At 48.0% G+C, this 16,267-nt stretch overlaps 1 protein-coding gene and 1 pseudogene across 4 annotated transcripts in view; one reads left to right on the forward strand and one right to left on the reverse strand.

The window, feature by feature from the left end:
* Window positions 1-246: 246 nt before the first annotated feature.
* LOC128312683 (ADP-ribose pyrophosphatase, mitochondrial-like) lies at window positions 247-10,268 on the reverse strand (annotated as a pseudogene).
* Window positions 10,062-16,267, forward strand: part of PCGF5 (polycomb group ring finger 5) — a 122,847-nt gene continuing 116,641 nt past the window's right edge. For 2 of the 4 annotated variants that reach the window (XM_053207560.1, XM_053207561.1), the window contains exon 1: window positions 10,063-10,210. The gene's annotated coding sequence lies outside the window, so the exon portion shown is untranslated. Of the gene's footprint in view, window positions 10,211-11,067; window positions 11,608-16,267 lie in introns of those variants that run through there. The other 2 variants (XM_053207559.1, XM_027062610.2) reach the window with 2 other exon arrangements.

The raw sequence follows: 16,267 nt of genomic DNA on the forward strand, positions 1-16,267 counted from the left end.
ATGATTTGTATTTTTTTTTAATTTTTTTTTCAACGTTTATTTATTTTTGGGACAGAGAGAGAGAGACAGAGCATGAACGGGGGAGGGGCAGAGAGAGAGGGAGACACAGAATCGGAAACAGGCTCCAGGCTCTGAGCCATCAGCCCAGAGCCTGACGCGGGGCTCGAACTCACGGACCGCGAGATCGTGACCTGGCTGAAGTCGGACGCTTAACCGACTGCGCCACCCAGGCGCCCTTGATTTGTATTTTTATTAGGCTGGGATTACATACATCTCCTGACAAAGACTTCTTCGCAACAGGAATTCACATTTACAGGGTCTTCTAAGATGAGAGGAAACAAATATCCTGAGCTTCGTCCATTCTGTTCAGAAATAGTTCTGATAACCAGAGGGCTAGATAGTAAGCTCATTTTGTCACTGCATTTTATTTTTCTGGTTTGTAAGTACTTGATCCTTTTGAATAAAATAAAGAAGGAAACTTTCCCACAACATGAAAGATCCTAAACACACGGATAACCAGAGAGCTTTCGTTCTTGAAAACAATGACTATGAGACCACATAAAGCTCAATTTGAAAAACAAACGTTATGCAAAATACCAGGTTATGCATTAGATCAGACCACAATCTAACACATCAGGAGAAAAAAAAGGAGTGACAAATGCAAGCTAGCTGAAAAGCAGAGGTTATGGTTGGTGAGAAGTTATCTTTGTACCATCTACAATTCTCCCAAGAGCACTGGTTGAATCATGTGGTTAAGAGTCATGTATACAACACATACAACAGGTGACTATATTCCTCTTCTTCTGACTGGAAAACCCAAAAGTCTGTGGTCCTGATCTCCTGTGTTTGATACTATTCCCTGACACAAAGCCCTCATACTGTGAACAGTTTTGTAAGTAATCACCAGAAGAAGATCCCTCCCTGTCCTGTTCAGTGGGAGTTCTCATCCCCCAGGTCCATTTGAAGGCCCCCAGCTTTCATGAGACTCCAAGTCGGTATTCACGGCACCTGGGACACGTGCCCTCACTCCAGTGGGCACCTCGTTTCTCAGCCACAAATTGAATGAACTGGGAATGCCTGGCACAAAGCCTGAGTTGATCAGTGACGTCCACCCACTTCACTTTCTTGGCATCATCACCGGCTTCCAGAGGAAGCTCGTCCATCACCTCACCCGTTTCATCATGGTAGTTCACAGCTTCCGTCTGCATCCACGCATTATCTGTGTTTCAAGGATCATCCATGTAGCCTTTATAGACTACAAAGTGTTCCTGGCTGAATAGTTTGTGAAGTTGTTTCTTCAACTCCTGTGTTTCTGCTCTGGATTTCTGTAAGGAGTTCATGGCTTCCTCACCAAATTCTCTCTTCAGCGTGGTACTAATTTTCTCTCCTGGCTCCACCATTCCCCCTGAGATGGCCCATTCTCCACAGTCCTTCCTTTTGATGGCTACAAATTGCAGGATGCTTCTCTCAGAAACAGGATGGGTAACTTTATTTCCGGTGCTATCCTTTTTCCACCTGGTTGAGATGGGGTCTGCAGACACGATTTGGGACCCACGGCCTTAAAAGCCCTCTGCCAGCCAAGCCCTGTCTGACCTGCAGGACTTCTGGGTCTGCCATTTTCAAGCTCATACAAGCCATTCTGGCTCCTTCTTTCAACATGCCCATCCCTTTCGTTGAGTTTAGGAAAGAAGTTCCTTTCCCCCACTGCAGGGTCTGCCCACATGGGCTGGGCCAAGACAGAGCCAGCAGTGTCCTCGACAGGTTTGTACTCTGGCCATTCGACCAGCCAGGCACTTTCTCGTTGGGGACCTGGCTTTGCTCCACTTTAGAGCCAGGGTACAGAGATGTCCTGGCCTTCTTGTGGGGATGCTCAGCTGCGCCATTCAAATCTGACATGCTGAAGCCTGGAGGAAACCCAAGTGAGGAAAATGGGCTCCAACCGGGGAGACATTGGGGCAGCTGCTGAGCCTGACGGCCGCAGAGGCCAAGGTCAAGGAAAGAGACACCGCCGCTAATGCCTTTGCCCAGCTGTGTCCGGCCATCCACCGTCCCACGGCCTGGGGGTGAGGGGTGTCCGAGGCACTCAGCGGGGTACTGGGACCACGTGTGGAGCCAACGGTGAAGCGGGGCCACGGTGGGTGCCCCACCACCCCCTCCAGGCCGTGCATGCCTTCTCATTTTACACCGAAAGATTTCAACATCTGGAAGGGCTTCCAAATGCAAAGTCTGGGGTTGAGAACAACCAATGTCAGAACACCTGCGGCAAAATTAGCATACAAGAACTATAAAAGTGCTTTCTTGCTTACCAGGGTATTAGCCATTTAGTTCCCTAGGTCTAGAACCACAGTCTGCTTGGGAGAGGGCAGAATGAATGCGTTACAGGTGGCAGGTAGGGGGGTGGGGTAGAGTGAATGGGAGCATAAAATGCCTTGTTTGGGATGATCAAAAGCCTGGTGAGTGTGACCTCCAAGGGGAAAAAGAGCTCACTTGATACACAGAGCAGGGTTCTTGTGGGAAATCCATGATGCGTAAGGTGTGGGAGATGGTTCAAATCTTAGGTCCACCGTTTACTAGCTGAGTGGCTTGGGCAAGTTGCTTAATTTTTCTCTTCAAAGGAAGTATTGGCTACAGCATGCCAGGCGCTGTGTCAAGCACAGAAGATTCTACTGTGGTCTGGACCGTGTGGCCACTGCTCTTAAAGGATTCTGGTTGGGAAGGTAGCGCATACATTAAAAAACAGAACGAACACTGGAAGGGCAGGGGCCTGGAATCCTTAAGAGTTGAACACAGTCAGGTTCAATCCCAGCTTCCCCTCCTTTGCTGAGACCCTCTTGGGCAAAGTTACTTAAGCTCACCTCAGTTTTCTCATGTGTAAAATGGAAACCATAATATCTACCTCACAGGGTTGTGTTGACAATTAAATGGGATGTTACATGTAAAGCTGTTAGCACAATATCTGGCCCACTGCACACACTCAGAAATGCTATTTGTAATTACTACAATTATTATTACCTTTTTGACCCTGCACCTTGAAAACTATAGAAAAGAATAAGACAGTTGAAAATAATTACAGGAATTGGGCAGCTCAGGTATGAGGTCAGAGTTAAATGAACTACGTTTTTTCTGTGTGGAGAAATTCAGGCTGAGAAATAATAGCACCTGGGTCCTAAAATGATAAATAATGAGAAGAAGAGGCACAGGGTAAGTCATTATATCCAAGACAACAAACCCCAGGGAAAGGTATCTTAACATTTGAAACAGATAGTTTTGGAACAAAGGGAGTACCATAGACTCTAATTGAACCTCAAAGGATATTTAACATTTCCTAAAGTTTGTTCCATGTTACCCAAGTCCCATAAATGATCTGATGGTCAAATATGTTTGGGAAATTCTACACATTTCACCACCCTCCCTTAGAAATTCAGGATTCACATTACTGTTTTAAAGATCCTGTGAATTCTGGTAAAATTGAACCAGCTGACCCTAAGCTATTTAATTCTGATTCATTTCGTATTTTTCAGATTGCCTGACCGGGGAATGCTTTTTGTATGCAACACTTGGCGTTATTTTAGGAACACACCTCCTCAACTTTAGAAAAGTTTCCAAATGTGTACTTAGGGGTAGATCTCTAACTATTTAAAGTCATCACCATTCCTATGGAAGGCAGCTCCTGAAAACCCACCCATCACCCTCATCAAGAACCCTAAGCTAAATGAGCTAGGCTTCCAGAAGGCTTGAAACCCAGAAATAGCTGAGACTATAGAGAACAAAATAGTAGAACTGACAGCATAGAAATGTGAGAACTGGTTATCGTCAGTCGTCGTCATCATCATCACTGAGTCCCAACTCTGTAAGTCATGCCTTCCTGTGGCTGCATTTTTTTTCACTTGTGGAATTCTTATTTCTCGGAGCCTCCTGGAAATGTATTAGGAAAACCACTTATATGAAAAGGTAAACATGTTGGAGGAAGACACTTATAAATTCCTCATAGTATTATTTCCAGGGATCATAATCCAACTCACAAGAAACAAATGAAGCAGAAGTCTTGGGTCTGGTTCTAGCTTTCCCCCACCATAGGCTGTGTAGCTTTGCATCTGACACTTGGCTTCTCTGGGTCTTGGTTTTATACTATAAAAGGAATCGATCGGCCTCTGTTATCTGCAGAAGTCCTTCCACCGTTAACATTTTATGATTCCGTGATGCTTGAAAAATCTCATTATTAGAAGGCCAAAGTCAATTTTTGCTATGAATCAAAAAGACCAGATGTTCAAATATAAACGACCAGATGCTCAGGGGGTAATAGACACTTGAGGAAAGCAAGGGAGCAGGGAAAGCCTGGTAAGTCAAGTACAGTGCAGAAATACAGTGGACCACAGAAGAACACCTACCCAGAAAAGGACATCAAAACCAGTAATGAGAGGTTTTGTTTGTTTTTGGCATCATCAAAGAGAAGAAGACGGTTAAATCACACCATTTGATGATCATGGTGCAAAAAGTGTCCTAAGGGAAGGAAATGAAGTACTATAGTCGAGACCAAAAGAATTATTTGCTGGGAAGCCACTGGGGAGATTCTCTTTTCTAAGTTGTTGTCTGAGGCATAAAAACAAACAGAGCTAGACACAGAGAATGTTCTGGTCCAACCAGGAGAAAGCCCTAAAGGAATTGTCAGCACAGTCAGAGAACAAATCTTTGGCCTGTCATTATGAACTATTCTTGGGCCAGAGATTGCCTGTGTGATCCCCATTTTATCGTGAATATTATGGAGGGCAGACTAGGGATCGATAGTGCCCGGCTGATTATAGGCCCCCAGCAGCACAATTAACCCCAACCATCCTTCCAGCCTCTCTTTCAGAAGCAAAAGCAAGTGGTACCCGGAAAACTGGATTTCTGTGAATTATCCTCTCCTCCTAAAGTGATGCTAAAGTCCAACTTTTGAAAGAAATCTGGAAGGAAAGCAAAGATGAGCCTTTGTACTCTCTGTATGGTGGTAACACTGATAGTAAATAACAATAATAAAATAACTACCATTTACTAAATGCTCTCTATGTAGCAGTCTTTGGTATAGTGGTCAGTGAGTGGTCAGGGCATTGGGTCTTTCTCTGGCTTCGAAGTAAAAGAGAAAAACGGACGACGATTAACTTTTTTAAAGATTAAAGAAAACTGTGCCTTTTAGGAAATGACTTAGGCAGGATAATTAATACAGCCATATGCAGAATGGAGGCCGTCTACAATTTAGCCTAAGAAATCTGAAGTGAAATGTGTTACAATGAAAGTCAAAGAGCTTTTATTTATATGAGAGGTAAGTTCCATTTTGTGCGGTGTGATGCAAAGGTGTTAGGAAAGTCCAGCTGCCCCCAAAAATGTCTTCCCGCCCCTCTTAAAATACTGCCTGGATTTACACCATTAAAATACCCCTCTTTGAATGTAGTTTATGTTGTAAAATGCACATTTATTTCACACTCAGCTGTTGTCGTGCTTTCCAGTGAATTAGTGCAACAGGCTGATAACTAGCTAAGGATGTCAACTGAAGAGAGAAAGATTTGAAGGGGGAGGAAGAGGGCATCCTTTCGGTACATGTGGCATTGCTCAAGTCCACTCAACAGCATGTGGGCACCTGGAAGGCCCCAGATACCGAGCTAGGTCTAAGAGATTAAAAAAAAAAATGGGGCACCTGGGTGGCTCAGTCGGTTAAGCAGCCAACTTTGGCTCAGGTCATGATCTCACGGTTCATGAGTTCGAGCCCTGCATCGGGCTGTGTGTTGACAGCCTGGAGCCTGCTTCTGTTTCTGTTTCTATATCTCCCTCTCTCTGCCCCTCCCCCATTCGTGCTCTGTCTCTCTCTGCCTTTCAAAAGTGAATAAATGTTAAAAAAAAAATTTTTTTTAAAAAGGTGAGTAACACGGTTCATTTCAGAGAGTGAACTACATGAAGATCATGGGGTTGGGGAGTTTTGAAAAGTGGGGCCAGAGACTCAGAAAGGAAAGGTGGAGAGAGAAAGAAAATTCTCTTCCATCACAATTTATTGAAGGATTGGACACTCACTTTTTAAACCAAGGCTTTTTCTTGGTCCCAGTGAGTTCCTCTAAGGAACCATCAAAATTTAAGCCGGTAAGTTTGACACTCTACAGGCTGCAGGATGACAGATAACTCAAACCCCTTTAATTCAACAATTATTTTTTGTCCTTTGAAATTTAAATGAGTAAAATTTGAGGATATCGGAACTTGTAAACTACATTGCTTAATGTGGAATGTGCCCATTGCTAATTTTTCATGCCCCCCACCCAGAACTTCACAGGATGCAATACTGATTGTATGGTGGGATTGCTGAGGCCGGTGGCACAGCAGATAGCAGGAGGTGTAGAGGAATGGTAGCCCGGAGGATAACTGAGAACACCAGGCCAGAGGAGCCGCCATATTTTCACAGACAGCATCTTAAGATATGGCTTCTAAGAAATGGGGAGAACACTCAATTACTGTTTAAAAGGTTTGGGGACCATTTCTGACTCTGGTATTTACCAGCCAAATAGCCGTGGGAAATCATAATAATATTCACCTCTATTTAGTGAAGACTGACTATGTGCCCGGCACTGTGCTATGTGTTTTACCTGTAAGAACATTTAATTCTCACACCAGCCCACTGGGATAGATTCTATCATTTTCCTATCTTATAGATGAGGAATCTTAAACACTGATAAGTTCAAGGTCAAATAACCTAACATTTGTCAAAGGGGGCATTTGAACACAGGTATTCAAACTCTAATGTCCACACTTTTTTGCTTTTTTAAAAAGTTTATTTATCTTTTTGAGAGAGAAGGTGCATACATGTGCATGCACATGAGCAGGGGAGGGGCAGAGAGAGAAAGAAAGAGAGAGAGAGAGGGAGGGAATCCCAAGCAGACTCCATGCCACCAGTGCAGAGCCCAATGTGGGGCTCAATACCATGAACCATGAGATCATGACCCAGGCTAAGATCAAGAGTCAGCCACTTAATCGACTGAGTCACCCAGGCACCCCTCTAATGTCCGTGGTTAACTACCGTAATACTCCAGCTACCTAAGCCTGGTAGGCCTCAGTTCATTCACTTAAAAATGGACAAATCAAGACAAGGTCTTGATTTCTTTCTGGCTTTAAAATATTATGATTCTAATTCTATGAATTATACACACGCTGAATATACTTAAGGTGAATTTGTGTTTCTGCGTAGTCTGTCTTAGCTGAACTCTAAAGGCAAATATTTGAAATCTGGTCCTATATCCTACCTGTACCTTTTGTTCATTCAAACTGGACCATTTTATTCACTGTCCCACGAAGAATGCTTTTCCTCAATCTCCATTTATTGAATTCTCCCCACCCTGCCAAAGTCAGCTGAAATGCCAATTTAGACTACAGATCTGTTAGGCTGTTGAGAGTTGAGATTTAGGAAAAATAGTTGAGCTAGTGGAAGGAAGAGATGTGGGATAAGAAAAAGAAAGGGGGGAGGGAGGCACCTAACAGAGGAGGAAAGCTAAGAGCAGTGACGTTGGTGACCTGTAGTAGCAAAGCCTTCCCTCCGATGGAAAATAATGAAGCCACCGGAGTTTATTCAAGGGTGCCCAGCTAGCAGGTGAGGTGAAGATAAAATGAGATCACATATGTGAAATGCCGCGCACGGTGTCTGGAGGGGAACTATACGATAGGTCCGGATTCCATGACCTACCACAGGAACCCATTGATCTCCTTCATGCTGAAGAAGGCTGCCATCCTGCTCAGGAAGGAGTAGGACAAAGAGGGAAGCAGAGACTCCATGGAGAGAAGAGAAGTCAGGAGGAAGTATACTGGAACCCAAAGAGAAAAATGGGAGCCACAGAATAAGAGAGAAAAAGGAAATATAAGGGAATTATGGTAGAGAAGAAGCTAGAAGGAGAAATGGAAGCAAAAGGGCAAAGAGGGACCAGAAGGAGGAAGGGAGTGCTGGGGCTCAGAAACAAAGTGTGCTCTGTCCCTGCAGAATCCCTGTGAAGGAAGAGTCCCCGGGGTAACCAGATGTTGCACCCATGCCCGGAATGTCAGTGGCCTGCCACTGTGCTCTCTGATCCACCTCCTTTCCCTCCTCTGATCTGCACTGTAGGGGCTCTGACCCCTGCTCTCTGTCATCCTGTCCCCTGGCTTCTACTTTCTACCACTGGGTGGCCCTGGCGGGTGAGAGGGATTTCTTTGCTATGGGAGGCATCTTCAGCATTCTTTGTAAGTTCCTTCATGGCTTCAGCTCGCACTGGGCAAGACCTTCAAGGTTCCGGCAGCCTCTTCCCTTTGTCCCTCCAGCCCTAGGGGAGAGATGCATCCAGCAGTTGCTAATCTCAGGATTGCCTCACCTTCCCCTGGTTGCACTTCCAGTTCTTTCAGCACGTTTGTAACTAATTTGCTGCCTTGAATCATCACTATGGAACTGCCTGGGAAAGAAAACTTTACTTTCACTTGGATTTACCCTCAGAATTCAAAGACAGCTTTCCCAGTGGGACTGGAAGCAGTGAATCTAAAGAGAGAAAGAAATCCAGCCGTCTCAGGAGTCGGGGAGGGTCTGGGTCTACTTCCCTAGTGTTTGGCTGGAGACTGGCAAATCCATACTAGCTGTCAGGGTTGAGGGACTCTTAGCCCCAGGAATTATCTGTAAAATGACTGGGTTCCTGGGCATTCATGTCTATTCCTTCATGATTTACTATATTCACTTTAATCACCTTGAGCTTTAGCTTAGGGAACATCTCAGTTTTACTCCCCCAAGGGTTATCAGGTGCCCATTAAGAGTATAGAGGGCACATAGCTACGTGTGGCAGGGAAAAGACAGAGACACAGGGGAAATGGAGGGCATTCTCGGGTTTTGGAAGTATTTGCTTTTTGCAAGATGAGGTTTGCAGACTATCAGGAGACCCTCTTGATAGAGACTCTCTTGAGTCCTTCCGGCACCAGCAGAGCTGCAGACATTCAGTGACAATTTTATTCTTACAGCCTTCATCTCTCCCATCCCCAGGGCCCTGTTAAAACCAGGCTCCTGTTCTTAAGGAATCCACAGACTGGTTGGGGGCACAGAGTAGGCACATGACTGACCCTCAAGCCAAACTGATGCCGGCCACAAGGGGTGGGTTCTGCACCCGGCTGGTGGAGACTGCACAGAGACGGTAGGAGATGCTAGACAAGCTGTGTCCATGAGGGTTTGACAAGCCGTGGGAGCTACAGGGTTCTCTGGGTTTGTGGCAGAGAACGGAGCAGGATCAAAATCCATCTGGAAAGAACGGGGGCGCCTAAGGTGTTGTCTGCAGGCAAAGGTTTTGGGGGTGAGGGTTGTCAGTGGAGAGGAGACGGACAAGTGGAGGCCCAGGTGTGGAATACTCTGAGGCTGAGGAATCGGAGGTTGAGGCCATGGGGAGTCATCTGGGATCTTAGGCATCATGAGGCAAGGTCATTTCTGGGATGGCAACTTTGAATGCTGCGTGAGGACAGAATACAAGCCGAGAAGCTGAAGGCCCGGGAGGAAACTGAGCTCCCAGGGATAGCTTACAGAGGAAGGTTCGGCTTGACCATCGCCGAAGGGGCACATTTGAGCCGCTGCTTTCTATCCACTCAAGGGCAAGCTTCCTCCGTCTGTGGTGGGGGGGAAGAAAGTGCCCCTTCTCCAGCTGAATGACACGAAGTCCCCAGCTCAGAAGTTTCGAATTTCTCCTTGCCAAGGTCGGGCCACTACAGGTGGGCGATGGCGAGCCTTGGGCCGACGAGTGGCTCCGCGCCCGCCGCCGGCGGCCGCCGCGGCTCGTCCCCTCCAGGCCCGGGCGCCGCCGCGGGCCGTGCCGGGCAGGGCGCTCCGGGAGCTGCGCGGCGGCTGCTCGAGGAGGCCTGGCGGGCGGCGGCGAGAGGCTGTGCCCCAGTTTGTGTCCAATCAGGGAGTGCGGGCTGTGCCCCGAGCCGGGCAGCAATGCGTAAACAAACCCACGGCAACTCCTCCGCCCCCTCGGCGCGCTCGCCCCGCGCCCGCCGCCGCCGCCGCCGCCGCCGCCGGCTCCGCTCTCCTCGCGCCCGCCCGCCGGACCGGCCCCCCCGCCCCCGCCCGCGCCGCCCGCACCCCCGCTGCCCCGCCCCGCCCCCGCCGGCGCGGGCTCCCTCACCTACCGCCCCACGCGCGCGCGCTCGCGCACCACGCGCCCCGCGCGGCCCGCCCGGATCGTGGCCTCCCGAGAGCAAGGTAAGGGCGATGCACGGGGACCCGGGCGGCTTCCCCGCCCGGCGCGGCCCGGGGAAGTTTCTGGCGTCGCCGCTTTCCGCTGGGCCGGGGGGGGGCGGGGGGGAGTGGAGGGGGAGGCCCCCGGCGCCGGGCGAGCCCGGCGGGCGGGAGGGGGCCGCCCGGCGCCCGGGGGTCACAAGTTGCCCAAGCTGACATTGGCGCGGGCTGGCGGGCTGCGCGGCGGGGCGGGCGTCGCGCGGAGAGGGGCTGGAGGCGCGGCGGGGCCGGGCGCGGTGCGGGCGAGGGGAGGGCCCCGAGGAACTTTCTCCTCCCCGGAGGGGCTCCTTCCAGCCCCGGCCGCGGCCCCGCCTCGGGAGCAGCCGGCTCCCGGGCTGGAGGGAGACCATGAAATGTGTTTGAAGAAGCTGACGCAGTTTGTGACGCTCGCGGCTTCCTGACGGGGACCGGCAAGAGCGGCGCCTTCTGCGAGGAGGGACCAGCCGGGGCGGCGCTCGGGCCCTTCCCCCCCGCCCCGGAGCCGCGCGCCCGGGCGCCTAGTTCGGGGGCCGCGGGCTCGGGGGGCGAGCATCTAGCCCCGGCCGCGAGACGGGCCCCGGCAGCGCGCGTCGCTTCCGTTTTGATTAGCTCGGGTTATTATATAAGATGTCACGGAGAGGGAAGGGGCGAGCGGGAGGCGCGTTGGCGAGGGAGCGTCGGCCTTCGTCGAGTGGCGGGGAGGGGCGGGAGGCAGGGCCGGGCGGGGACCCACCTGTGCGCCCTCCGCGCCCCCTGCGGGCGCCGCCGACGCGCGTGCCGAGGTGGGGGGGGGGGTGCCGGGGGCCCGGGAGGCGGACGGGGGGCCCAGGGGGCGGACGTGCCCGCCGCTCCCCTCCCGGCCCCGGGAACGGTCGGACAGCGGCCGAAACGTGCCGTTTCCTCCCCGCCGCCTCGCCTGGGTCTACACGTTTCTGGCTCCGGGCATTCGTACTTTGAAACATTTGTTTAATATTAAGGAAGCTGCGTGTGCGGCCGTCATAGTACGCCCGGAACGTGTGGCCGTGAGCTCCAGGGCGGTGAATGAATCATCGCCCGCAGACCCGGGCGCCGATGATTCATGCGGGGTACACACGCGCGCGTACTCGCAGTGTGCCTCCGACCCGGGGACAGCGGCCCTTCTGCAGCGATGACGCCTGGAGGGGCGGGGGAGAGTTCACGCAAAAGAGCGGCGGCTTGTTTTTTTGCCCCTGCCTCAATGTGTGGGAACTTTGGGGTGTCAGGTTCCCCAGATTTCCCGAAGCTCGTTTCCCATTCTTGGAAAGGTTACAGGATTCCACCTGGCTGCATTAATGAGTCGGCGGAGGAGCGCTGATTCGCTGCAAGGCTGGGTCCTGTCTCATTCAGAATTTGGATGGTGTCAGGTGAGGTACTGGGTTCTGAAGGAGTCCTTCTAGTAATTGCCTGTACTTAAGTACCGCTAAAGTAATTAGCACAAACTTGAAAAGTTGGTGGATCTTAAAAGAAAAACAAGTGGCCCCTAAGTAGAAGTCCCAGTTAAAGATTTAGGCTTTGGGTTTTTTTTTTTTTTTTAAGGCAAACCAAAAAGGAACTTAGTTTGCCGTTAATACAGAACTTTGAACCACTGTGACCACCCTTAAAGACTGACTTGACTCATTCCCACCTCATTCCACATTTGTAGGATTAAGAGTAAAGTTTTCTTAGCGTTCAGGACTCACGTCCTGAATGTACTCAGCAAGGCCCTGTTGATCATCTTAAATAGCTTCTCACCCCTCACCCCAGGAACCACACCCAATCCTATTTTATTTTCTCTATAGCACTTCATCGCTATCTGAAGTGGTTTTGTTTAGGTATTCTTTAAGTCCTGTCTCTTTGCACTAGAGTGTAACCTCCACTGTGGCAGGGATTTTTGCCTGTTTTGCTCACCGCTGTAACTCTAGCACCTAGCACAGTACCTGGCATATATTAGGCACTCAGTATTTGTTGACTGGCGAATGAACAAATTCTCTTTCCTCGTTTCTTGGTAGGGCTATCTTTGACAGTTGAAAGTCAGTGCCTTTTATGAGCAAGGCACTGAGATGGTACAGTTTTTTTTTTTTTTTCCTTCCAGTTTTCTTTTGGTTGATTCATTTCCTCCTCTGTGCTTGTTTAACTGATGGCACAAGATGCGTTTGAGCATCACATCCTAAGATGCTGAGTGTGAAGAAAGATAAGGCACAGGGAGCCTTGTCAAGAGAAAGCATATTATGGTATAAGACTGGGTGCTTAAAAACATTACCTGTGCTAATTGAAAACAAGTGCAGGATATTGAAACAGAATCAACAAGGTCAAGTTCCCAAAGGCCTATATGTTTTAAAACTCATATTTTAAATACCCATAGTTCTATATTCCTCCCTCCCTGCTGTTTTCACCAACTTCAGCATTAGCTGAAGCTTGGGAAGGTCCATCGGAAGTAGCACTTAATATGAAGTCTCAGTTTAACTAAGTGAATACAAGAGGCCGTATCTCTCTTCTTTGTTGTCGTTAATGTCAGTAACTCTACAGAAGAGTAGATGGAAGGAGAAGATACTTAAAATTATATTTTAAACATCTTAAATGTATTATAAAGAATTAAAGCTATAATCAGGCAATGATGTAATGGAAGAATTCAAATGTAGTGTACCCTCCTTGGAGGGTAAACTTTAGTATACTTTTTATTATTATAAATGATAAACTTTGGAAGGATATTAGTCAGCTTTACTCTTGTAGCAATGTTTTTAGAACTCGGTACTCCCAAAGTTAAAGAGGAGTGGGCATCCAGCAGGTCCCTTTCCCTGACAGTAGTTGTGATCGCTTTCAAAAGTGTAATCTAATTTCAAGAGTAAGCTGGGCAATAATAGAAATTTAAAACTAGAAGCGACCTTGAGACTACTTAGCACAATTCATTCCTTTGTACCAGTCCCTTTGCTGAGGAAACTGAGACACAGCGAGAAGACTTGCCAAGGCTGCAGAGCAGGGATTAGAACTTAAGTGTCTTGACTTCTTGTGGGAAGTCCCTAAATTAACCAGAGCTCCCCTAAGTAGGGGAGGAGAGGTTCCTACCATTAATCCATTATTGACTGCCTGTTGCTTGTAAACTCTCCAAGTAAAACTGTTTCGTCTTCAACTTTGTGCCCTCCCATGTGCCTTGGACATCTAGGAGCTCAAAAATACTTGCTGAATGTGGTTGGGCAAATGTATTTTAAGTCAAGGAATGTACTTATGAATTGAAAAAGCAGGAAAACATATCTCTCTTCCAGATTGGGGAAGTTTTTTGACAAGAGTCAGGATGTTGGCAGTTATTAACCTTAGAACTTTCATAGTAATGAAGCTACTATTTAATTTTCATGCCTCCAGTTTCAAACAAAATGACTTACAACTTCTAAGTATGTGTGCTTGCTTAGTTGGCATAATTATTCACTGGAGAAACAGTAGGACAGGAGTCAAGACATATGGTAGGTCTTGCCTCTGCCACAGTGTCCAATTAGAAAAGCCTAGATTTGACAACCAAATAGAATTAGGGCTGAAGCTCAACTCTGCCCCTAATAAGCAGGGCCCTCTGTAGCAACTTACTTCACTTTTCTTGAGCATTCTCTCATCTTCTAAGGGGGTAGTACCACCTCCCTCGAAGGATTGTCATGGGGCTGGATAACATTTGTAAAATGTCTGATGTACACTAGGTCCTTAATAAATGGAATGGCTACAATTATGACTTCTGATTTATGTGACCAATGGGAACAGCTTCCTCTCTCAAAACTTTTATTTTCTCAACTGGAGCCTTGGTAGCTGGGATAGGACAAGGGCAGGGGGAGGTGTGGTTTGGGGAGGAATTAAATGTTCTCTAAGATCTGGTCTATCTCTGTACCTGTCTGTAGTTTAAGGAACCAATAAAGAATGCACAATTCTCCTGCAAAGTTAGTAAAATGATTCATATATCCTTGATCTAACATTCATGTATCCTTGAACCAACAGCAGAAATGGTTTGTTTCTAGGCCTTCCTAAGAATATGGCATAATTAACTTTGATGATATTAAATGCGTTTTCATTCTTTTACATGATATATGATGGATACCAAGTTAACTTGAATATTTCAGCCTCTCAGCTTACTATATATAAAGCAGTATAAAGAGTATACAGGTTAATCAGGCCTTGGCACCCTTTCCTTAAGAGGTTTGAGAGTCATGCAAGGAGCATAGGAGAGGTAACCAAAGGCTATATTACATGGAAGAACTGTGAGAGAGGCACAAAGAAAATTATTTGTGATTTCAGAGAAGGAAAAACTTAAATAAGACCGAATTCAGGCATCCTGAGCAAGGCCTTAAACAATTAGTAAGACTTCAGCTGGCAGAGAGGTGGAACCAGCCTATACTAAGACCTGAATAAAAGGATGTAGGAGCATATCCAGAAATGGAGAGGGACATGCTTACGCTGAAGGGTGAGGAACCTGGAGGCAGGATAGTCGGCCAGAAGGCTGCATGGCAAGGCTAGGACCCTACTGTGATGGTCTTGAATGCTGGGCTAAGGAGCCCATTTTGCAGGCAGTATATCACCATCAAAGGTATTTTAAGGTGGGGGAGGTGATGTGATTAAAGCTATGCTTTAAGAAAATTAATCTGAATCAGAGGAGCCACGGGCAGTCCAGTTAGGCAGCTATTAAAATACTCTCCAGAAGAGAAGCAACAGAGAATATAAATTAGGGTGGGAGCAGGTGGGTTGGGTGTGACACCATAGAAGTGAATGCGACAGGACTTGTTGACTAATTACATGAGGGAGTTGAGGGACAAATGAAAGATGGAAGCGGAGGGACTGGATGGCAATGGCAGGAATTGAAATAGTCAAGAAGAACCACTAGTAAAGGCACCTGCTAGTAGTAGAATGCAACCAATAAGTGTTTGTCTCATGAATGGAAGTGGCGATAAGTTTGCATTTGGATATGTTCACATTTGTGTGCCTGTGGACCATTGCAAATAGAGGAAGATTTGGGGCATCCTTGTGAAGGGATTAAGTTGTGAGAAGGGTTCACGGTGTGGGTGAGAAGGCCAGGGCAGAGCCTTGGAAAAACCAGTATTTGTGTGCTTGGAGGGAGACAGAAAGAGGCTGTCAGGATGCTGAGAAGAGGGAAGCAAGAGAACAAGGAAAGGACTGGGTCAGGAAAGGTGAGAGAGGAAGATTGGCGGAGGCTGATAAGGTTGGAAGGTGGAGGATCAAAGACTGGGAAGAAGCCATTGGACTCATCTGGGAGACCATTGTCAGCAGCCTTTGAGGATGGAGTCAGTTGGGCAGTGGAGATAAGTCAGAGATAAGTCGCCAGATAGATGCCTGAGGGGTCCCTGAATGGGAAGGAAATGGAGTGAGCGTAAACTGTGATTGCACTGTGAAAATCTGAGAGGCCAGTGACTAAAAAGCATAAGAAAAGCCTGAGAGTGTGGTGGCTGTCCAGTGGAGAGGGAGGGACTGAAGATCAGGAGAGGGAGTGGGAGGGTGATTCCTGCACCAGGCCCTCCACAAGTAGTCGGCGGGGAGGGGGGGGTGGTGGTGGTAGGAGCAAGAGACAGTGGCTCTATGTCCGGATCACCCAGGACAGCCTCGGTTCACACCTGTTACCCCAGTTTATTTATAGGATAATGTTTGGATAGATACTACAAATACCTGGACAAATAATCCTCACTTTCATTCTACAAGAAGGTCCTTTTTTGAAAAATAAATTATTTGATTGCCCAGGTCATGGCACAGATAATTGTTCATGGAAAAACAGACGTGACCTAGAGGGGAAAAGAGGTTACATAAAGGCAAAAAGATTTAGAAAGGGAAGTTGGGAGCTGGGAGGGAGGGTGGCTGGATCCGAAATGGATCCATTGCCTTCTGTTGGGAAGTAAGAGCAACAACAGACGAGGCTAGTTGATTTGGTCAAAGTAAGTTGGGAGTGAGGGGTAAAGTTGGGAGAGGGGGAAGGGGAAGAGCTTGGAGTAGCTGCACATCTGAGCATCATAGGGAGCCAGAGGTGGCTGGGCCTGACCAGTGGTAAAAGGAATCTTCCCCATCTCC

The sequence above is a fragment of the Acinonyx jubatus genome, chromosome D2 (assembly GCF_027475565.1).
Source record: "Acinonyx jubatus isolate Ajub_Pintada_27869175 chromosome D2, VMU_Ajub_asm_v1.0, whole genome shotgun sequence".
NCBI classification, from domain to species: Eukaryota; Metazoa; Chordata; class Mammalia; order Carnivora; family Felidae; genus Acinonyx; species Acinonyx jubatus.